The sequence below is a fragment of the Pristis pectinata genome, chromosome 23 (assembly GCF_009764475.1).
Source record: "Pristis pectinata isolate sPriPec2 chromosome 23, sPriPec2.1.pri, whole genome shotgun sequence".
Classification (NCBI taxonomy): Eukaryota; Metazoa; Chordata; class Chondrichthyes; order Rhinopristiformes; family Pristidae; genus Pristis; species Pristis pectinata.
This window is the reverse complement of record NC_067427.1, coordinates 25,213,996-25,228,145: the sequence shown is the minus strand read 5'-3', so window position 1 is coordinate 25,228,145 and position 14,150 is coordinate 25,213,996.

Here is a 14,150-nt window from a genome sequence, read left to right as displayed (position 1 = left end):
TCCGGATTGAACTCCATCTGCCACTTGTCAGCCCAGCTCTGCATCCTATCAATATCCCTCTGTAAGCTCCGACAGCCCTCCACACTATCCACAACACCGCCTATCTTAGTGTTGTCCGCAAACTTACTAACCCAGCCCTCCACCCCCTCATCTAAGTCATCTATAAATATCACAAAAAGTAGAGGTCCCAGAACCGATCCCTGCGGGACACCACTAGTCACTGCCTTCCAATCTGAGGGCACCCCTTCCACCACAACCCTCTGCTTTCTACATGCAAGCCAATTCCTAATCCACACAGCCAAGCTTCCTTGGATCCCTTGGCCTCTGACCTTCTGAAGAAGCCTACCATGAGGAACCTTATCAAATGCCTTACTAAAATCCATGTAAACCACATCCAGCACACTGCCCTCATCAATCTTCCTGGTCACCTCCTCAAAGAACTCTATCAGGCTTGTGAGGCAAGATCTTCCCTTCACAAATCTATTAATCTCTGTTTCAAATCAACTCAATGATTGACCTGCCACAGCCCTCTGGGTAGGGAGTTCCAGAGTTTCACCCCTTTGCGTGAAGAGATGTCTCATCCTCATCCGGAACAGCCTCACCATTGTCCTGAGACCGTGATCCCTTGTTTTAGCTTCACAGCCAGGGGAATCATTCTCCCTGTATCCAGCCTGTTGAACCCTGAAAGAATTTTGTATGCTTCAAATGAGATTTCCGGATATTCTTCTAAATTTTAGAGAAAACTGCTCAACCTCTCCTTGTACAGCAAGTCCACCCTCCCTGGGACCAGTTTAGTGAATCTTCGTTGCATTCTCTTCATGAGAAGTTTAGCCATTTTCTAGGTAAGGAGTCCACAACTGTACACAATACTCCAGGTGTAGCTTCACCAGGGTGCTAATTTGTACTGTTGTACTTAAACCTTCTCATACTAAACGCCAACATGACATTGGCCATCCTAATCACTTCCTGCAAATGCAAGTTGGCTTTCAGTGACTTGTGCCTGAGGGTATCTAGGTCTCTGACAACATCAACACTAACCAGAGGTCCTTATCCAGGGTTTCAATCTGAAATGTCAACAATTCCTTTACCCCTTGTTTCTGCATTTTACAGGGATCACTTACTTTGTGACTCTCTGGTCCACTCTTCAACCTCCACTGACCATTTTCTGCCCCACAGCATCTTCCCATGCAACCGGAGGAGATGCAACACTTGTCCATTCACCTATTCCCTTCTCACCATCCAGGGGCCCAAACAGTCACTTCAGGTGAAGCAGTGATTCACTTGCACTTCTTCCAATCTAGTCCAAAGCATTCGGTGCTCACAATGTGCCCTCCTCTACACTGGAGAAACCATATGCAGACTGGGTGATTGATTAACAGAGCACCTGTGTTCAGTCTGCAGGGCTAATCATAAGCTTCCTCTTGCAGGCCACTTTAATTTTGGAGTGGGACCTTTGAAAAGAGGTGAGTCTCTGTACCTGAGCTTTGGAGTTTCACCTCGCGGAGTCGGGATTTGGAGCGAGAAGAGGTGAGTCTCTGTGCCTGAGCATGTGAGTTCCACCTTGCAAGAGTCTAAACGAGGCACATTTGCAAATTGTTACCTGCTGATTGGCTTATTAACAGCAGCAAATAAAGGTAAGGCAAGTGTAAGCAGAGTAGCTATTGTGTGAGTGGCCAGTGTTAGAGTGGGGGAGCTGAGGCTTTAGGGAACAGAAGCAAAGGTATCTCTGGTAAGTTTCTTTCTTTCTTTGATTTGGTGTTCCCTGAAGTGTGGAGTAGTGAGAATGGCTCCAGGGTCAGTTGTGTGTTCAGCTTGTGAGATGTGGGTGTTCTGGGAGATATCCAGTCTCCCTGACAACTACATCTGTATGAGGTGCATCCAGCTGTAGCTCCAGTTCCCTAACACAGTCTGTGAGGAGCTACAGCTGGATGACCCTCAGCTCCTATGAGATACTGAGGAGTACATGGTCAAGAGCTACAGGGAGGGAGGCAGTCACTCTGGAGCTGCAGGAGGCAGGTAGCTGGGTGACTGTCAGGAGAAGAATGGAAAATAGGTAGGTCGTGCAGAGTACCCTTGTGGCTGTTCCCCTCAATGACAGGTATACTGCTTTGGATACTGTTGTGGAGGGGGAAGGATGACCTACCAGGGGAAAGGTGCAGTGACCAGGTCTCTGGCACTGACCCTGGTTGTGTGGTGCAGAAGGGAAGGGGGGAGGAGAGTGGTAGTGATAGGGGATTCCATAGTAAGCAGGGCAGACAAGAAGTTCTGTGGATGTGAAAGAGGCTCCTGGATGGTATGTTGCCTCCCAGGTGCCAGGGTCAGGGACATCTTGGATTGGGCCCGCAGCACTCTGAAGGGGGAGGGTGAATAGCCAGAGGTTGGTACATATTGGTACCAATGACAGAGATAGAAAAAGAAATGAGGTCCTGAAGAGGAATATAGGGAGTTGGGTAGGAAGCTGAAAAGCAGGACCTCAAGGGTAGTAATCTCTGGATTGCTTCCTGTGCCATGTACCAGTGAGGGTAAGAATAGGATGATTTGGCAGATGAATGTGTTGCTGAGAAATTGGTGCATGGGGCAGGGTTTCAGATTTGATAATTGGGATCTCTTCTGGGGAAGGTATGACCTGTGCAAAAAGGACTGGTTACACCTGAACTGGAGGGGGACCAATATTCTTGTGGGTAGGTTTGCTAGAACTGCTGGAGAGGGTTTAAATTAGTTTCCCGGGGGATGGGAATTGGAGTTATAAGTCAGAGCTTAGTTCATTTAGTATACAAGTAGATGCAGAGTGTAGAAAGACTGAGGAAGGATAGGCAATTGAAAGGGCAAAATTGCAGTCAGTTGGATGGGCTGAAGTGTCTACTTTAATGCGAGAACTATCAGAAACAATGCTGATGAACTTGAAGTGTGGGTAAGTATGTGGAAATATGATGTGGTGGCCATTACAGAGACTTGGCTGTCTCAAGGGCAAGAATGACTCTGGATATTTCAGGCTTTAGATGTTTCAAAAGGGTTAGGGATGGAGGCAAGAGGTGGGGGTGTGGCTTTGCTGATCAGGGACAGTGTCACAGCTGTAGAAAAGGAGTATGTCCTGGAGGATTTGCCCACTGAGTCAGTGTGGGTGGAAGTCAGAATCAGGAAGGGAGTGATCACTCAATTGGGAGTATTCTACACAACCAACCCACCCTTTCCTTCCCCCCCCCCCCCCCCCCCCCCATAGCAGCAGAGACACTGAGGGGCAGATTTTGGAGCAGTGCAAAAGTAACAGGGTTGTTGTCACGAGTGACTTCAACTTCCCTAATATCGATTTGCACCTCCTTAGTGTAAAAGGGATAGATGGGATGGAGTGTGTTTGGTGTGTACAGGAAGAATTCCTGAAACAGTATGTAGAGAGGACATACTGGACCTGGTACTAGGCAATGACTCTGATCAGGTTTCAGATCTCTCAGTAGGAGAGCATTTTGGAGATAGTGACCACAACTCCTTGACCTTTACCATAGCCTTAGAGAGAGGAGCTGATGATATGGGGAAGTATTTAACTAGGGGAGAGGAATTATGATGCTCTTAGGCAGGAACTTGAGTGTAAATTGGGAACAGATGTTCTTGGAAGGGCACAGCAGAAATGTAGAGGTTGTTTCAGGAATACTCTCATGGGGCTCTGAATAGGTTTGTCCCATTGAGGCAGCATAAGGATGGAAGAGTGAAGGAACCATGGTTGACATGAGATGTAGAATTCCTCTTCAAGAAGAAAGAAGCTTGCCTAAGGTTTAGCAGGCATTAGATCAGACAAGGCTCTGGAGAGTTACTAGGTAGCCAGGAGGGAATTTAAAAATGGACTTAGGAGAGCTAGAGAGGTCCTTGGTAGGATCAAGGAAAACCCCAAGGTGTTCTACATATATGTGAAGAATAAGAGGATGACTAGAGTGAAGGTAGGACTGATCAGGGATAAAAGAAGAAATGTGTGCCTGGTGTTGGAAGAGGTAGGGGAGGTCCTTAATGAATACTTTGCTTCAGTATTCACCAGAGAGACCTTGCTGTTTGCGAGGATGGTGTAAGACAGACTAATATGCTAGGGCATGTTGATTGTGGAAAGAGGATGTGGGGGAACTATTGAAAAACATTATGATAAGTCACTGGGGCCCAATGGGATAGATCTAAGGTTATGGGAAGCTAGGGAAGAGGTTGCTGTGCTTTTGGTGATGATCTTTACATCCTCACTGGCCACAGGAGCAGTGCCAGATGATTGGAGGGTGGAAAATGTTCTTTTTTTAAGAAAGGGAGTTGTGATAACCCTGGGAATTACAGACCAGTGAGTCTTTCTTCAAATTACTGGAGAAGATTCTTAGACAGGATTTATGGGTATTTGGAGAAGCCTAGGCTGATTAGGGACAGTCAGCATAGCTTTGTGAGGGGTAGGTCGTGCCTCATGAGCCTGATTGAATTCTTCGAGGATGTGACAAAGCATATTGATGAAGGTAGAGTGGTGGATGTGATGTACGTGGATTTTAATAAGGCGTTTGATAAGGTTCCTCATGGAAGGCTTATTTAGAAAGTCAGGAGGCATGGGATCTGGGGAAACTCAGCTGTGTGGATTCAGAATTGGCTTGCCCATAGAAGACAGTATGGTGGTGGTAGATGGAGCCCTGCTGTCATTTATATAATGACTGAGGATGTGGAAGAGTGGGTTAGTAAGTTTGATACAAAGGTTGGTGATGGTGTGGACAGTGCAGGAGGTTGCTGTAGATTACAACAGGATATTGATAGGATGCAGAGCTGGGCTGAGAAGTGGCAGATGGTGTTCAACCCAGATAAGTGTGAAGTGATACACTTTGGAAGATCCAATTCGATGGCAGAATACCAGGTTAATGGTAGGACTTAGCGGTGTGGAGGAATAGAGGGATCTTGGGGTCCATGTCCATAGATCCCTCAAGGTTGCCATGTAGGTTGATACTGTTGTTCAGAAGGCATGAAGTGTTGGCCTTCACTAGTTGGGGTATTCAGTTCAAGAGCCACAAGGTGATGTTGCAGCTCTTTCAAACTCTGGTCAGACCACACTTGGAGTGTTGTGTTCAGTTCTGGTCACCTCATTATAGAATGCATGTGGAAACTTTAGAGAGGGTGCAGAGGAGACTTACCAGGATGCTGCCTGGATTGGAGAGCATGTCTTGTGAGCAGGTTGAGTGAGCTGGGGCTTTTCTCTTTGGAGAGAAGGAGGATGAGAGGTGACTTGATAGAGGTGTACAAAACTGAGAAGCATAGACTGAGTGGACAGTCAGAATCTTCCCAATGCAACAATGGCTAACATAAGGGGACATAATTTTAAGGTGATTGGAGGAAGGTATAAGGGGGATGTCAAGGATCAGTTTTTTTTAAGAAGTGGGTGCATGGAATGCACTGCCTGCAGAGGTTGTGGGGGCAGATGCATGAGGGATATCTAAGACTTGGATAACCACATGAATGATAGAGAAATGGGGGGCTATGTGGGAGGGAAGGGTTAGATAGATCTTAAAGCAGGTTAAAATGTCAGTACAACATTGTGGGCTGAATAGCTTGTACTGTGCTGTAGTGTTCCATGTTCTTAATCCCACTCCCATTCCAACCTGCCTGCAACCTCCTCCATTGAGATATAGGTTAACTTTTTTCCACATTATATTTCTTATTTTTGAACCTATAAGAAATAGGAGCAGGAGGAGGTCATCTGGCCTGTCAAGTTTGCTCCACCATTCAATAAGATCATGGCTGATCTAGCTGTGGACTCAGATCCACCTGCCTGCCTTTTTTCCCCCCCATAACCCTTACTTCTCCTATGCAAAAATCTATCTAACTGTCTTAAGTATATTTAGTGAGGTAGCATCTACTGTTTCCCTGGGTAGAGAATTCCACAGATTCACTTCTCTGGAGAAAAGCAGTTTCTCCTCATCTCCATCCTAAATCTATTCCCCTGAATCTTGAGGCTATGTCCCCTAGTTCTTCTCTCACCTACCAGTGGGAACAATTTTCCTGCCTCCATATTATCTATCCCTTTCATAATTTTGTTTCTTCAAGGTCCCCTCATTCTTCTGAATTATAGCAAGTATAGTCCCAGGTGACTCAATCCCTCATAGGCTAACCTCTCATCTCTAGAATCAACCTGGTGAACCTCCTCTGCACTGCCTCCAAAGCCAGTATATCCTTCCTCAAGGACAATAAAACTGTATGCAGTACTCCAGGTGCAGCCTCACCAGTACGCTGTACAGTTGCAGCATATCCTCCCTGCTCTAAAATGCAATCCCACTGGCAATGAAGGCCAACATTCCATTTGCTGCCTTGATAACCTGCTGCACCTGCAAACCAAGCTCTTGCGATTCATGTACAAGCACTCCCAAGTCACTCTGCACAACAGCATGCTGCAATCTTTCACCATTTAAATAATCTGATCTTCAATTTTGCCTTCCAAAGTGGATGACCTCACAGTTACCAACATTGCACTCATCTGCCAGACCCTTGCCCACTCACTTAACCTACCTTTATCTTTCTGCAGACTCTCTGCATCCTCTGCACAATTTGCTTCCACTCAATTTAGTGTCATCAGCAAACTTAGATACGTTACGCTCGGTCCCTTCTTTCAAACCATTAATGTACTATATATTGTGAACAGTTGTGGGCCCAGCACCAACCACTGCAGCATTCTGCTCACCACTGATTGCCAACCAGAGAAACACCCATTTATCCCAACTCTCTGCCTTCTATTGGTTAACCAATCCTCTATCCATGCTGATACATTATCCCCAACTCCATGCATCCTTATCTTATGGGTAAGCCTTTTGTGGCACCTTGCTGAACACCTGGATTCAGGATTTGTCTATTGATTCAGCTTGTCTGTGTCTGATTGATGCCTCTTAACATTTATCTTTTTTAAAACAATACAAAAGTTTATTCAACTAAAAATGCTACAAAAATAGTCATAACTACAGCAACTATTACAATAAGCACTTCAACATAAAGGACTATACCTGTGCAGAATTACATCAGATGTAAATCAAAACTAAGCAAAACACTATTTCAAATTAAAATACCTTTAACACTGTCTATCCACCTCCTTACTGATTAACATTGACTTTGAAAATATGGCATCTGGACCCCTCAGCCATGTGGCTGATATGGATTGTGACTGGCTAGAGCTCAAACAACAATTGATGTGATGCCCCATTAGTCACAGACTACTATACCAAAAAAGATCAATTTATTTCCACACTTTGCTTTCTGTCAAATAACTAATTATCAATCCAAACTTGTATATTGCATCCAATTCCATGTGCTTTAACCTTGTTGACTAATCTCCTGTTTGTACACAGAGCTACATATTATTATTGACAATGCATAATGATCCAAAACACAGCAGGAGTAGGCTATTCAACCCTCAAACTTGTTTACCCTTCAATAGGACCATAATTGACTTTCATGTCACATTTCTACTGTCCATATCCCTCCAACTCCATGTCTCTTGATTCTGTTAAAATCTGAAAATCTAACTTCAGCAATTAACAACTGTTTCCACAGCCTGCTTGAATCAAGAATTACCTGCCGGATGAAGAAACTTGCTCTCATTTTGATCCTGAATGGCTGACTAATTGAAACTTTGAATCCCAGTTCCAGACAAACATGCCACAGGAAACATCATCCTTGAGTCTGCACTGTCAATCCCCATAAGAATTTTATGTGTTTCAATGAGATTAATTTTCATTCTCCTAAACTTGAGTTTTGGCCCACTCTGCTTAAACTGTATTCAATGGACAATATCCCACCTCTAGAATCAAAATGGTGAATCTCCCTTTATCAAAAGCATTTCCTTCCTGTGGTGTGGAGACCAGATCTATCCACAAATTTCTTTGTATAGTCCCACCAGAGTTCCATACAAGTTCGGTGGGATGTCTTTTCCTCAAATCCATTTGCACTAATAACCCAACCTGTAACTTTCTAACTGATAGCTGTCCAAAGACACTCAAATCACTTTGAACAATCTTCAACGTCATACTATTTCTTTAAATGCTCTGCTTTTCTATTTCCTTCCACATAATCCTCCATCTGTGGTGACCGAGCTCATTCACTAAGTGTATCTTTGTCATGTAGCCCTCTCTGCGCCTTCCTCAAGTTCTGCCACCCAACAACATACCATCATCATATATTGACAAATGTATAAACAGCTGAGGTCCCTCTACTACACCCCATGGGACCCAACACTGAAAATGACCTGTTTATCCCTCTTCTGTTTTGTCTATTAACCACTCCTTTGTGCTGGTATATCCCATGTGAACCAATTTCATTAATCAGTTCTTGTGTGGTACCTTATCAAAAGCCTACTGTTAGTTCAAATACACCCCACTCCATTGGTTCAGCTTTATCTATTGTTAATTACAAACCCAAAAAATCTTGGATTTGTCAAACATGATTTTACTTCTATGAATCCATGTTGACTTTGCCCAATCGTGTTATTTTCCAAGTCTCACTTTGCCAATTCTTTAATAATGTATATTTAATACTTTCCCTACTTGCATACCAAAAGAGCCAAAATATTTTCATTCCAAATTTAATTAAATGATTCCCAAGAGTCATTTGAGATTTTCAATAAAACCAAATACCAGTATTAGTTAAATTGCTTTCTCTGTGGAAATGTTCCAGTTTCTTCAATGAATTCACATGCTACAATAAACTTCATTGAGTAATTTTAGTTTGAACTCTGTCAGCATGGTGCTTCTCTGCTTGTGGGACACCCTGAATACTGGAAAAGCTCTTAGCTCCATTGTTACTCCAGGGACACAAGAATAGATTGTAAATTGTGATTTCAATATTCCACTATTTGAAATATAAGAACAAATACTTGTGTTTGCATTGTGCCTGCAATATAGAGGGAAATTCTAAATGTTTCATAGATGTATAATTGAATAAAGTGGCTTAAAATGTGATTATAGTACAGATTAATTTATAACTTTGGAAATTAAAATTGACTTTGGTTGTAAAACACTGGTTACAATTGTTTCCTCAGTCCAGGAATTTAATGTGGACTGATGTACAGTATGAATTTGTCACTCACCAGCTGTGCACCTACTGATATCATTCCTTTTTATTTTAGGGGTCCTCAGATTTCAATCAAGTGATACTTAGAGGTAGTGTCAACTGCCTCAATGTATGTTTGGTTAGGTTAAATAGGCTGTAAAGTAACAGCCAATAAGAATGCAATAATTTGTTGTCAGTCCTTCATAACAATTGATGCTATGCTGAAACAGAATGGATAAATGTTGATCTCGTTAATTTGAACCTACTTGCCGCCAGTCCCTCAGATCAGTTAGTGGTCGTGACCAAGTCAAAAGCTGTACTTAAGCAATGGCTTTTATTTTCAGACTTGCAAATTTAAGAGGAAGTAACAGAACTATTATGCTCCAAGAAAGTAAGGGATATAAAATTTGTACCTCATGAAGTCTACACCTAGAGGTAATTTATCAATGAGTCCATTAATGTGGAGAAGTAGTCATCACAGATCAATGCCTGACCATTTTTTTGGGGGGGGGAGGCTTTAAGGATGAAACAACATTGTAAGTTAATCTACTGCAGTGATTCATTGACTCTGAAGATTGGTTGTATGTGGTGATTTGTTCCAATGGCAACATTTGCTGATAATGTGATGTGGATACTCTATGAATAGAATATCAATGTCAAGCTACAAGCAACTATTACATTGGTGTTTACTGAAGGTTGAATGTGCTTAAATATGGTTACATTGAGTTATAAATATGCATGCAACACCAGACTATTCCCAATGGAAGCATCATCCTTCATCAGAAATGGAGGACAGGGTCACAGTCAATATCTATGAACTTGCTTCTCCTGTGATCTTAACCTTTTGCACCTTTAAATGATGGGAGACAATAATACCTCTGAGACCAGCACCAGAGAAAAGACCTGTCTTCAAAGTAGGAAACTACCTTGCTCTTTATTATGATGGATGCAGGTACTTGTGCATCATCATTTGCCAGTTCTCCCCATGCTTCAGTGGTTGACTTGGATTACAACAACAATCTGCTATACAATGCATTGGTCCATCTATTGAGCATGCCCAGTCATGGCCCAATTCCTCTGTTAGTTTCAAACTTTAACAACAACAAAATATTTAAATCATGACATAAGCACTTTTTTGTGTGAAACATATTAAACAACTTGTAATCTGCTTCACAAACCTTGGTGGTTCCCATTGCAAATGTCTTGCATGTGAATATGATAATCCTGTTATGAAAGGGGGAAGGAGATTAATTCAACAGCAGTTGAAATTGGGTATGCCACTTTCTCAAAAAAACAAGGTTAAAACGGCATCAGAGAGTGCAGGGCTGTTATAACATTCCTCTGAGAACAATGGTTCCTTTAAAAATTAATTTGACATGCTCCTCAATGTGACTGTTACTTTTGTGAAACTCAAGTCTTGTAATTGTGCTCATTGGCAGCAATGGGTGCTCATGTTACAACAATAGAAACAATGCAGCTTTAGATAATGATTCCATTGCTACACATTTATTTCTGTACAGAAGAACTACAATTGGTTACATAATGAACAAAGGTTGTCTCAGCAGTTGGGACAGAAATACAGACATCATACAGAGTGTAATGTAATGGAACAATAATTGGTGTGTTCAGGTTTCATAGGAAGTGTAAAGAAAGTAGACTTAGTAAAGAACAAAGATATAGGTAAAAGTTAAATCTAGAACAATACTTCAATTTAAACCACAAGAATAGAATAAGTTCAATTTAGAGGTAACCTGAGGAAATGATGGAAGTTGGTTTCTAAACAGGCAAAGTGATTCAATGTACAGCTAGATGGAAGGAGAACAGGGTCTTTTTGACTGAGCTGAAATCAGTCAATATAACCATACTGACTGCTTCGATCTTGTGATACTGACATCAGACGGTGAGAAGGCTGAGAAAATTACAAAGTGAAATCAATGACTAATTACAAATAGAGCATAGAAGTGTCAAAAATCTCTTTAATTGATATTGTTGTCTAAATAAGCTACTAGTTAGAGTGCACATAGTGCAGCTACACTTCTGCAAATTTTAGTTAACCACCTTTGGATACAAAACAGTTTTAAAAATAGTCTTTATATGGATGGATATAGACCATGTGCAGGCAAATGTGCAGTTTAAGTTGGCAATAAGTGCCATCACAAACATTGTGGGCCAAAGGGCCTATTCCTGTGCTGTACTGTTCCATGTTCTGTCATGAATTATGTCACACAATTAAACTGCATAAATTCCATGGACTGCCTGACCGTAGAGTTGCAGCTAGTGTGTTGCACAATAGTGGTGACATTCATCAGATACATTCTGAAGTTGAGACCCTGCTGCCTTGGTCAAATATAAAATTTTAGTATTTCAGGGCATACCCTTGTGAACAATATCCATTACAAGCCAACAGACTCCATGGCTATTTTGATTATGCTGCTTCCTCTGAGGACTCTTGTATTCTTACAGTTTCTCTTTGTTATACCTCTTCTGTTAATGACACTTCATGCCAGTGCTTCTGAGATTTCCTTAAGTATAGCTTCTCCACCATGGTGGTTGAGGTTTTCAACAGGTCCATTCCATTTGCTCTGCTTCTGCTCTAACCCCCTTTCCTCTAACCCAGAGCAAGAACAGAGTTTCCCCATCCCTTGCATTCCACCCCTCTGGCCTTCACATTCAATGGATCATCATTGTTATTTCCATTACATTCAACATGATGCCACCAAGAGACACAACTCTCTCCCAACACCTTCCAGCATTCCAAAGTGACCATTCCCTCTGATTCACTAGTTCTCTTTTCCATCACCACCAACACCTGCTGTCCTGCTCATGGCTCTTTCCTGTGCAACCACACGTAACACCTGCCCTTTTGCTTCTTCCCTTCCCAAGATTTAGACTCGAACAATCCTCCCAGGTGAACCAGTGATTCACTTGCAGTTTTCCAATGTACTGTACTGCATTTGGACTCTCATGATGCAGCCACTTCTACAGTGAAGAAACCAATTTCAGTTTGCAAGAGTGACCCTAATCTTGCAGAGTGGAGACGCGAGTACAGATACTGGAAATCTGGAGCAACAGTTTTCCCTCCATAGATGCTGCCTGACCCACTGAGCTCCTCCAGCACCTTGTGGTGTTCTAATCTTGCAGAAGTCTGTTACTTTAATCCTTCATCCTATTCCCATTCTGATTTCTGTCCTTAGCCTCTTGTACTGCTCCATTGGAGACCAACATTAGAGTCAGTAATACAGCATGGAAACAGACCTTTCAGCTCAACTGGTGCATGCCAACAAGGTACCCACCTAAGCTGGTCCCATTTGCCCATGTTTGACTTGTATCCCTCTAAACCTTTCCTATCCATGTAATTATCCAAATGTCTTTAAATATTGTTATTGTACCTGTCACAACTACTTTCTTTGGCAGCTTGTTCCATATACACACCACCCTCTACGTGAAGAAGTTATTCCTCAGGTCCCTTTTAAATCTTTCCCCTCTCATCTTAAACCTATGCCCTGTAGTTTTTGGTTTCCTTTCCCTGGGAAAGACTGTGTGCATTCACCCTATCTATGCCCCTCATGATCTTGTACACCTCGATAGCTCAGGGAATAACACCTCGTCTTCTGATTTGGCATGTTGCGATGAAATCAACAATTATAGCTTACCAGCCTTTGCAGTATGAGGTAATTCTGACTGACATTTATCAGCCAATTAATATTAAGTTTAAAAAAAAAATATATATCTGTTGCTGTTTGAGGACTGATTTCTGGATTTCTCTGCAATCAGTGAAAGCTAAATTAACTAGGGCTATCAAGAGGGTATTGGATGGAAAATAATTTGCAAAGTGGGGAAATGGTTTACTGGTGGTTGGAATGGGCCTGACAGACTGAATGCACCTCATACCCAACCCATAGAACAATGCAGGCCCTTTGGCCCACCATGTTGTTCTGCCCTTCAAACCACATCTAAGACTATCTAACCCCTTCCTCCCACATCACTCTATCTTAAATTCCTCCATATGCTTACCTAACAATCTCTTGAACTTGACCAACGTATCAGCCTCTACCATCACCCCAGGCAGTGCATTCCATGCACCAAGCACTCTCTGGGTGGAAAAACCTCCCTCTGACATCTCCCTTGAACCTCCCACCCATTACCTTAAAGCCATGCCCTCTTGTGTTGAGCATTGGTGCCCTGGGAAAGAGGTGCTGGCTATCCACTCTATCTATTCCTCTTAATATCTTGTATACCTCTATCATGTCTCCTCTCATCCTCTTTCTCTCCTCATAATGTATCCTCTCTAATCTAGGCAGCATGCTGGTAAATCTCCTCTGCACCCTTTCCAATGCCTCCACATCCTTCCTATAATAAGGTGACCAGAAATTGTCACAGTACTCTGTGTGGCCTAACCAGAGTTTTGTAAAGCTGCATCATTACTTTGCAGCTCTTAAACTCGATCCCACAACTTATTGAAAGCTAACATCCCATAAGTTTCCTTAACTACCCTATCTACCTGTGAGGCAACTTTCAGTGATCTGTGGATATGAACCCTCAGATCCCTCTGCTCCTCTACACTGCCCAGAATCCTGCCATTTACCTTGTACTCCACCTTGGAGTTTGTCCTTCCAAAGTGTACTACCTCACTTCTCTAGATTGAACTCCATCTGCCACCTGTCAGCCCAGCTCTGCATCCTATCAATATCCCTCTGAAGCTTCGACAGCCCTCCACACTATCCACAACACCACCGATCTTTGTGTCATCTGCAAACTTGCTAACCCACCCTTCCACCCCCTCATCTACTTTTTGAGATATTTATTAATGACTTAGAGGTCCCAGAACCGATCCCTGTGGGACACCACTAGTCACAGCCCTCCAATCTGAATGCACTCCCTCCACCACAACCCTCTGCTTTCTACAGGCAAGCCAATTCTGAATCCACACTGCCAAGCCTCCCTGGATCCCTTGGCCTCTGACCTTCTGAAGAAGCCTACCATGCAGAACCTTATCAAACCCCTTATTAAAATCCATGTAGACCACATCCACTGCACTACCCTCATCAATCTTCCTGGTTATTTCCTCAAAGAACCCTATCAGGCTTGTGAGGCAAGATCTTCCCTTCACAAAGCCA